Genomic DNA, 8469 nt, shown 5'->3' with positions numbered 1-8469 from the left:
TATGTAACAAAGTTCGGGAGGAGCATGTTCAGGTAATCATCCAATCAGCACGAGAAGGAGCCAGTATAAATAAAGCCTTTCCTTACCTCCTGTCTCATGACTAATTTCTCAGCATCCCACCTCCACCCCTTCACCCCACATTCGGCTGGGTCCGTTCATAGATTCCTATGATCTCTAAAGTTATGGGGGGGAGTACTCTGGGGTCGGGCCGAATTCTGAGCTCAGAGCCCTCCCCCCGGACAGCAAGCCAAATACGCATTTTAATATTACATCAGATTTCATTAACATGTAAACTCGTGAAATGTGGGCGAGAACCTTTTCAGAGACGTTCTATGACGCTACGCCGGTTGTGCGTATGGCACAAGGAAACATACATGACAAGCCATGTTCTCACACCAAACATGACAAAAACACAAGCACATGGCCAGTAAAACAAATCACCAGCCATGTGCTCACAATGAGAACACTCATAAGCCACGTGTTCACACAAAACATGAAAACACACAGCTAGTGTAAACACAAGCTGCCTGCTACACAGCACAAGACACAACAAGACAAGAAAGCACATATAACAAGGCGCACAGACAAGACAAAACAGGAGTGTCAGGGCTCTGTCACAAAACCAAGAAATAGATTAGACAGAAGTGACAGAACCCTGACACTACCAACCAGGATGAAAGGCCTTTTTCTATTGGTCACCCTTGATTGAAGTGACAGGTTGCCCACGCCCACTACGTTTTCCCGCCGCTGCCATCACCAGTCCGTCTGAGAGAAGAGCGAGCGATCTAGTAGAATGGTGAGCAACAGGTCCTTTACAGGGTAAGATAACTAATTTAATATCATAAACTCAGTGACAAGTGAACTGAATGATTCTCTCTTCTTATGCTGTCCCTTTTAAATACTTAATGTTAACTGTAGTTAGTGTTACCGCTGACTAGATTTTATTAGTCAACACAATAGAGCTCGGGATTGTGTCGTCACGTCGCAATGCATTGTAGGAATCACGGTACGGAAGTAGATGTACTGTATAGTAGGCAGTAGGTTGTGACGTTCGTCATTTGAAAATATTGGTTTAATTTAGGTTATTTTAGGAAAAATGGTTCAGTCTTGCTGAATTGTGAACTGCTGTAACCGGTCTCACGATTGACAGGCCAAACGCCTCTAACTAATCTTAGTTTTCACCATTTTCCTACTTGGAAAAAAACACAAGGACACTTGGTGTCTGAAGTTACAAAGAGACGTCGGATGGCTTGGGTCGCCGCTGTACGGAGGAAGACCATCACCTTCGATAATATTTCCAAACACATGCTTGTTTGCTCGCGGCACTTTCACAAAGGTAAGGTATTATTATTAAAGCTGTGGTCTTTTTGCATAGCTTTCTAGTCAACTTCGTTAGCATCGCGGCTAATAGGCTAACTGATAACTGATATTTTTATGACATGGTCTATAGATTTTCAGCTGCCAGAGTTAACTAGCTAGCTACATTTACATTGAATGTATTCATTTAGCAGTTAACTAAAGTTATGCTGTTATGAATAAAGCAGTAAGTACGTTGCTGTGTTTTGGGAGCAAGCTGTTAAATATAAAAATAATGATGTAGCTGTTAGCCAAATCAGCATATAAACTCTCGATTAGCAATGTCACCGTGTTTATTCATCTAGATTTTGGTGGATAGACTAGGTTAGTGTAATACTGACAGGCTATGGCATAATTTGTACCTTACATTTCTAGAAAGCATCAGCCAATAGACACACAAATGCAGTGGTAATTCCTCACTATAGTCTCCTCTGCACTGGACCTTAAAAGGTATTCTATTGCTGAAGCTGTAGATCTGTAGCTTAAATGTTAAAATGCTAAAATACTTTATTATTATTAATAGCTTACATATTATTCTATTGCTGGAGCTCTATAGTTTAATTGTTAATAGCTTAAAGTTATTCCATTGTTGTAAGTCTCTTTGGATAAACATCTCTGCCAAATGAATACATGTAAATGTAAATCACACAATTGCTGCCAGTTACGTAACAGAAATCCAGTTTTTTTGTTGTTGTTTTCAGGCAAGCCAGCATATGAAATGTTGCAGTGAGACCCTGATTGGGCACTGTCTCTACACCTTGGTCACAAAGGGATCAGTGGAAATTCTGACAGATATCAGCAGAGGATTCAACGGCAGCAAGCTGCAGTTGTGTCACCCTTTACCACACCTTCTGCCGCCACATCTGATGATGCTTGCTGTGTCACACCTGTTGACACATCCAATGGATCACCTGTTGACACACCGATGGCCGATGACACACCCTCTGACTCTGGGGAACAACAACTTTTGTGGGCAGAGGCAAGCTGAGATCAACCGTTTGCTAGAGGAGAACAGGGCAACTGAAGGAAGAGATCTCCAAGCAGAATTTTGATGAGCGCTTCCTTGAAGGCAGTGGAATGAAGGTGAAATACTACACTGGTCTGCGTTGCTTCACTGTTTTGATGGGTGTGCTGACACAGCTCCTTTCATGCCTACAGAAAGGTCAAAAACGTTCACCTTTTCAGATGGTCCTTTTAACTTTAATGCGGCTGATGCTGAACCTGCCAATTCAACATGTAGCACATCTATTTAGGTTAGACATCAAGACAGTCTTACTTTCAGAGACACCATAGCAGTAATGTTTTCATATTTCAGGCCACTAGTGCACTGGCCACAGAGGCATTGTCTGGGGGGTACCATGCTGTGGAGTTTCCTTTGTGTCTTTTTTATTCAATCAAACATACTGTGTTTGAGAGTAAAACAAATTATTTTGTAATAAAAAATATATATATATTGCAAAAAAGTCTCCTTAAGGCTCAAAAATAAAGAAGTTGATAACAAAATTATTTGCAGTGCGTGTAAATCTTTGAAAACCTTTATTTTTCTTTGTGCACTTCAAAAACTTTTCATCACAAACCCACATATTTTGCTCTCTTTCCTGCTGTCTTTTCTGCGGGTCTAAATATTTTGCTTGCGATTTGAAAAGTTTTGCTTGCGCGTGAGGCTGTATCTCAGTGGGCGGTCTCTACCAACCAGGATGAAAGGCCTTTTTCTATTGGTCACCCTCGATTGAAGTGACAGGTTGACCACGCCCAATATATTTTTCCGCCGCTGCTGTTGCCATCACCAGTCCGTCTGTGAGAAGAGCGAGCGATCTAGTAGAAGTTATCACGGCATAACAGTTCATGTGCTCATTGTCTCCTAATCAGAACCCAAAATAGATCAATATTATGTCTGCTCTTTAAAACAAAGAAAAGAAGCAATGTAGGAGAATGGTATGCGACTATGCGCAAACAGCAGGAAACGCTATATATATATTCGTGCAGTGAGCACATATAAAATAATCATGATTTGAAGCTTGTGGTGGCATATTAACGCACACATCAACCCGATTCACTTTATGTATAATTCATGTAAACTACGTACGGATTCATCAATTAGAATGACTTCGTTCCAGTTGAAACAAAAGGTGTCATGTACACATAGCCAATGTTAAATTCAGCTTTTGCTTGTGTACCTCCTCAGGGTGATGTATAACATTAGATAAGGTTTCCTCCTCTATAAACACCAAATCTTCTTCCTGCAAAGAGAAAAAAAAATGTTTCCACTGATACAATTCAGTGTTGTTGGGAGTAGTCACAAATAAAACACCCCTTAGAAGTCAGGGGCATATTGAAATGTGATTGTGAATGTGTTAAGTTAGTATATTCAAATGTCTTCAAAGCAAAGTCTGTTAAAGGCTACAGTGTTACTGACTGTCCTGAATTTCAATTGTTACAATTGGAGTAATAACAAGTTTTGCTATTGTCAGTATTGTCAGTGGACAGTTCTTAAAGATAGTAACCTAAAACTACACAACATAGTTTTACCTAATTTTCTGAGTTATGCATGCTGTCACACTGGTCAACATGCAAAGCCAGTGTCTGAAGTGACATCAGAGTCTTGCATTTTTTACAAGTTGCCTTTGGCATTTGGGCAAATCCAGGTGCATTTGGTGGCAGTGGTGTCATATCAAGTTCATCCTGCAACGGCACGACGTACAGCAAGTTCCCACCACTAGAAGCACTTTTGATCACTGATCCTATTTACCCCTCTGCCTCCAATGGTGTTACAGATATTCTTCTCCTTCCATTCCCACTTATATAAACAAGTAATACAACAACTGAAAAGGAGAATAACTCTACGGTATAATGCATTAATGTTTTCTGTACTGAATGGACTAATTCATATTATGGAATTTTTACACAAAATGATGATAAAAGTTGTGAAAAAGCACACCTGCAGCTTTGGAAAGAAGCCACTTCCAGTTCACTCATCTTTGAGTATGCTTCCCGCAGCAAACTTGATAACTACATCAACATTAAAGAAAACCCTTAAAACACTGACACAACAAATAATGCTATTAGAATATGTGTTTGCTTAAGATCTGACTCCTCACCTCTGCATGTGTTGTATCCGATGTTAAGGACAGGGTCCTCTTTCCTAGCCCTGCTTGCATGAGCTCCAGCTCTGCGGGTATAGATGTGGTCGTATCGGATTTAGAGCCCAGCAAAGACACAGAACAATCAAAAGTTTTCTGAGCTTTTGCTGGTACTGTTGGCCTGTGACTTCTGGCAAAATGTCTCTTATGTTTGCCAGCATTTTTTAAAAATCCAGACATACGTAGGCTATATTTTGTTTCAGTCCTCGCGCTCCAGTTTACGGAGATCATAAAGCACGTCTGATTGTTTTATTTTATTTTACAAAAGCACAACGTAAGTAATTTGTTTTGTGTCCATATGGATGCATCACTGTGTGAAGACAGCAATATTTTTTGTATGTGTGTGCATGCAAGTGAAATTTAGAGTGCAAATACTCACATGATTAGTTTATGGTTGGTATCCACATGAACTAGGGACAATGTAGCAGGAACAGAATAACTTCTACGAGCTACAATACCAAGCTGGAACATTCTGGCCAAAATTCCAGCTCCATCCACCCATTGCATACTGGCCTTCAACCTGTGCCTTTGTACGCGGTGCCCTCTAGCCAAAAGTTCCCCTTTTACTAGCCTGTATCCAGCATGGGGCATTCTTATTTTTATTGATCGCACCACACGATCAAGTTCATTATCTGATATGCTGGAATAGCAGCCTCTGACAGAGAGGGGCTGCTCCTTCAGTCTTCTGTTCATTGTTCTTCTTGAAACACCACAGAGCTGTGCAAGAGTTTCTACAGGAAGAGCAGTAGTGACAAGTTCTTTAAGGTCATCCCTGCTGATTTCCAAACGTGGGCGTCCCCACGTTTCCCCAGGTGTAAATTTCCATTTCTGATGCATTTCCTGAAGTCTCTTCCAAATTCAGAGATATATTAACTACGTTGATTAACTCCTGTAGACCACTAATTAAATGATCTGGGATGTTAACATGATTTGATGCATTAATAGCCAAAGCAAGTTCTTGCTGAGCAACATCCAGGAGGTAATCCTAATCTATAGCTTCATTCCGACAAATCAAGTTAAACTTGGTTAGCATACGCTGTAAGATATCTTCTTGCACTTGTTCCTGCAGGTATAAACAATGCCTGATTAGCTTACATATCATGGTAACTACATAATTCCATGCTGATCTTGCCAAGTTTTAGCAGGGTAATGTTAGACATTTAAAATCTAATAAAATCCCTTGCGTATTAAAAAACAGCTAAAAGGTTACCCAAGTTCGTTATAATATGCATTCTATAGAATAACATGAATGGATGTATGCCTACCTGGAGATGATCAGATTACTCATCTCGGTTTTATTAATATTGATGATGTGCTTTCATTTAGCATACTGTTGTTAGACTGTCACACAGATCCCAAAATTTGCGCCGCTGATGTCTCTCCTTCCGGTTCAAGGAGCCGTCAATCCAAATCTCACTACCCAATGAGAGCAAACCGCTGTTAAGCCTGCCCACACGGTAGGTCTGTGTCAGAATTGCGAACGAAAACTTCAGAAGTGTAAACGAAAATGTCAGAAGCGTAAATGAAAACTCTGGAAGCATTTGTAAGTTCAGATCAGCTAAAGAAATATGAGAAATAGTTAGCAAAACATGCAGTGTATTAAAAACGAAGTCAATTCATTTGTCAGCGAGTTATTCTTTTTCAGTTTCAAAGATATTTTATTCAGTTTCAATTTATATTTTCATTAGTTTCTTGAAAAGTTACGTTCATTTTTATTGGCACAAGAATAATTCCATATAATAGTAAAAACGTAGTAAAAGTTTTCAAGAGAGTTCCACATGTAATAGAGCTCAGGCGTAGACGTTATGGAAAGGTCCATAGTGGGACCATTTTAGAGGCAACGCAAAGGCCGGTTTGGAATAAGGTAATAGCGTAGCCGGCCGGTCTCCACCGGCACAGAGAAAGAGTTATGGACCGTGACAAAAAAAAGTTGGCTATAACGTATAGGCAAGGCAAGGCAAGTTTATTTATATAGCACATTTCATACACAGTGGTAATTCAAAGTGCTTTACATAGAAGAAATTGAAATAATTACATAAATAATAAAAGAAATAAGAATAATTAAAACAGTTTAGAAAATAAAATACAGTGCAAACAGTCGGACGAACAGTGGCACAGTGCTCATTCAGTAAATGCAAAGCTAAGCAATGGTAATTCAAAGTGCTTTACATAGAAGAAATTAAAATAATCAAAAGAAATAAGAATAATTAAAACCCTATCTGAGATGGAAGTGATTGAGCAGGTTTGCGGTGCCACTGGACCTACAATCCAGGGACGTCCTCTGCTGGGGTGGTGTCCCCCACAGAGCACGTTTCACTTTTGCTGTTTTAAGCAAACAGCGAACCTCTATACTCTCCATAGTATAGATAATCTTCACTCGCCTCGTCGGAGTGAAGCTCTCCCGTTCCCCTTCAAAATCTCTTCCAATCAGACAGCCCTAAAAATTAATAAAATCTTCCTGAATCACAGTTTGGAAAATAAAATAATAAAATACAGTGCAAACAGTCGGACATAAATTACATCAACCGGTATCTTTCTTTTAAAAGGATCTTCTTACGAAGAGTAGAAAGCTAATGCTGTGATAATATAGTGATATAAGGAGATCTTTTTCAAGACCTGCCCTGTTTTCCTCAAATCTAAAGTTACTAAACTTATACAAGATCTGTTGTGAGGTAAAAAATAAAATATTAAAAATGTTAAAAAACTAAACTGAAAAAAAAAAAAGATTCTAAATAAACATAAGAATGTAAAAACAAAAATGTAAAAAATAACAATGGCCTTAAAAAACAAAAATCTGTAATGTTATATATTAACAGACGTGAGAATAATTCTTAAGAAAAACAGCATTTCAGATAAAATTACCATTTTTAGTTTGTAAGAGCTAAACAAAAAGCTGATGTTGTAAATGGTATAGTGATGTAAATAGTTATTTTAAAAGACCTGCACCTTTTTATTAAATCTAAAGTTACTTAACACGATATGATAATGAGTAAAAATATATATTACAAATGTAAAAAGAGAGAATGTAAAAAACATGCTAATAATTAAACATATAAAAATATTAACAATTCAATATTAAAAATGAAGAAAACACAAACAAACAATAACATACAAACAACCCCAAAAAATGCCTTAAATTGATGTTATTAAAACTATATCAATAGGCATGTGAGACCACACCACCCCCTTTCAAATCCGCCCGGCCCACCTGGAATATCACTTGGCCCACCTTTCATCTAATATCTGGAGCCGGGCCTGGTTCGAACTATTGTCAAACAAAACGGAGGCTAGCTAGACCCTCCCTCCTCCTCATCCACGCAATAACCCCCCAAACCCCACCCCGCATCATTCTTGTCGGTTATTGGCTGGAACAGTTTGTTATGTTTCGTGCTGTGGGTCGCTCTGTTTATTGCTCAGTTTGTTTTTGCTGCTGTTTGTGGAGCTTGGGCTCTCTGCAGAGACCGCGTTTTTTTACAGTGGGACAGGCAGCTAGCGGATAGTGAGGAGATGTTTGCGGTATGTGAAAAAAAATGTTTTGGCCTAAAAAACGCGCGAGATCGCTTAGAGCACCTTTGAGACAGACCTTAAAACAGAGCGTTCAAATCAGAGGCTAAAATCAGGCTAGGAAAAAGCCTTTTATTTCTAAATTATGACAATTTTTTATGTAAAAATCATACTAACATTATAAGGGCACCCCAGGCAACATTATAAAATAATAAAACAATCCAGTTCATGACCCCTTTAATGCAAAGAAAACACATTTATATTCATTTTTAAACAAAACCATACTAATGTTTTAACTTCAGAAGAGTTAAGAAATCAATATTTGGTAGAATAACCCTCATTTCCAATCACAACTTTCATGCGTCTTGCATGCTCTCGACCAGTCGGTCACATTGCTGTAGGGTGACTTTATGCCACTCCTAGCACAAAAAAGTAAGCAGCTTGGCTTTGTTTGATGACCTTCATCTTC

General features: G+C 38.8%; 1 long non-coding RNA gene across 1 annotated transcript; it reads right to left on the bottom strand.

Annotated features, from left to right (window-relative positions):
- Positions 1–2829: 2829 nt before the first annotated feature.
- Positions 2830–5954, bottom strand: LOC307004359. Its single transcript, XR_013799015.1, has 6 exons — positions 4876–5954; positions 4455–4525; positions 4295–4365; positions 3886–4038; positions 3534–3596; positions 2830–3217 (listed from the first exon to the last, which is right to left on the bottom strand). It is a non-coding gene; the product is annotated as an uncharacterized lncRNA (long non-coding RNA).
- Between the last annotated feature and the right edge of the window lie 2515 nt (positions 5955–8469).

The sequence above is a fragment of the Phoxinus phoxinus genome (assembly GCF_949152265.1).
Source record: "Phoxinus phoxinus genome assembly, chromosome: 9".
NCBI classification, from domain to species: Eukaryota; Metazoa; Chordata; class Actinopteri; order Cypriniformes; family Leuciscidae; genus Phoxinus; species Phoxinus phoxinus.
The sequence above is the reverse complement of the archived record's forward strand: the minus strand, read 5'-3'. Positions and strand labels throughout refer to the sequence as shown.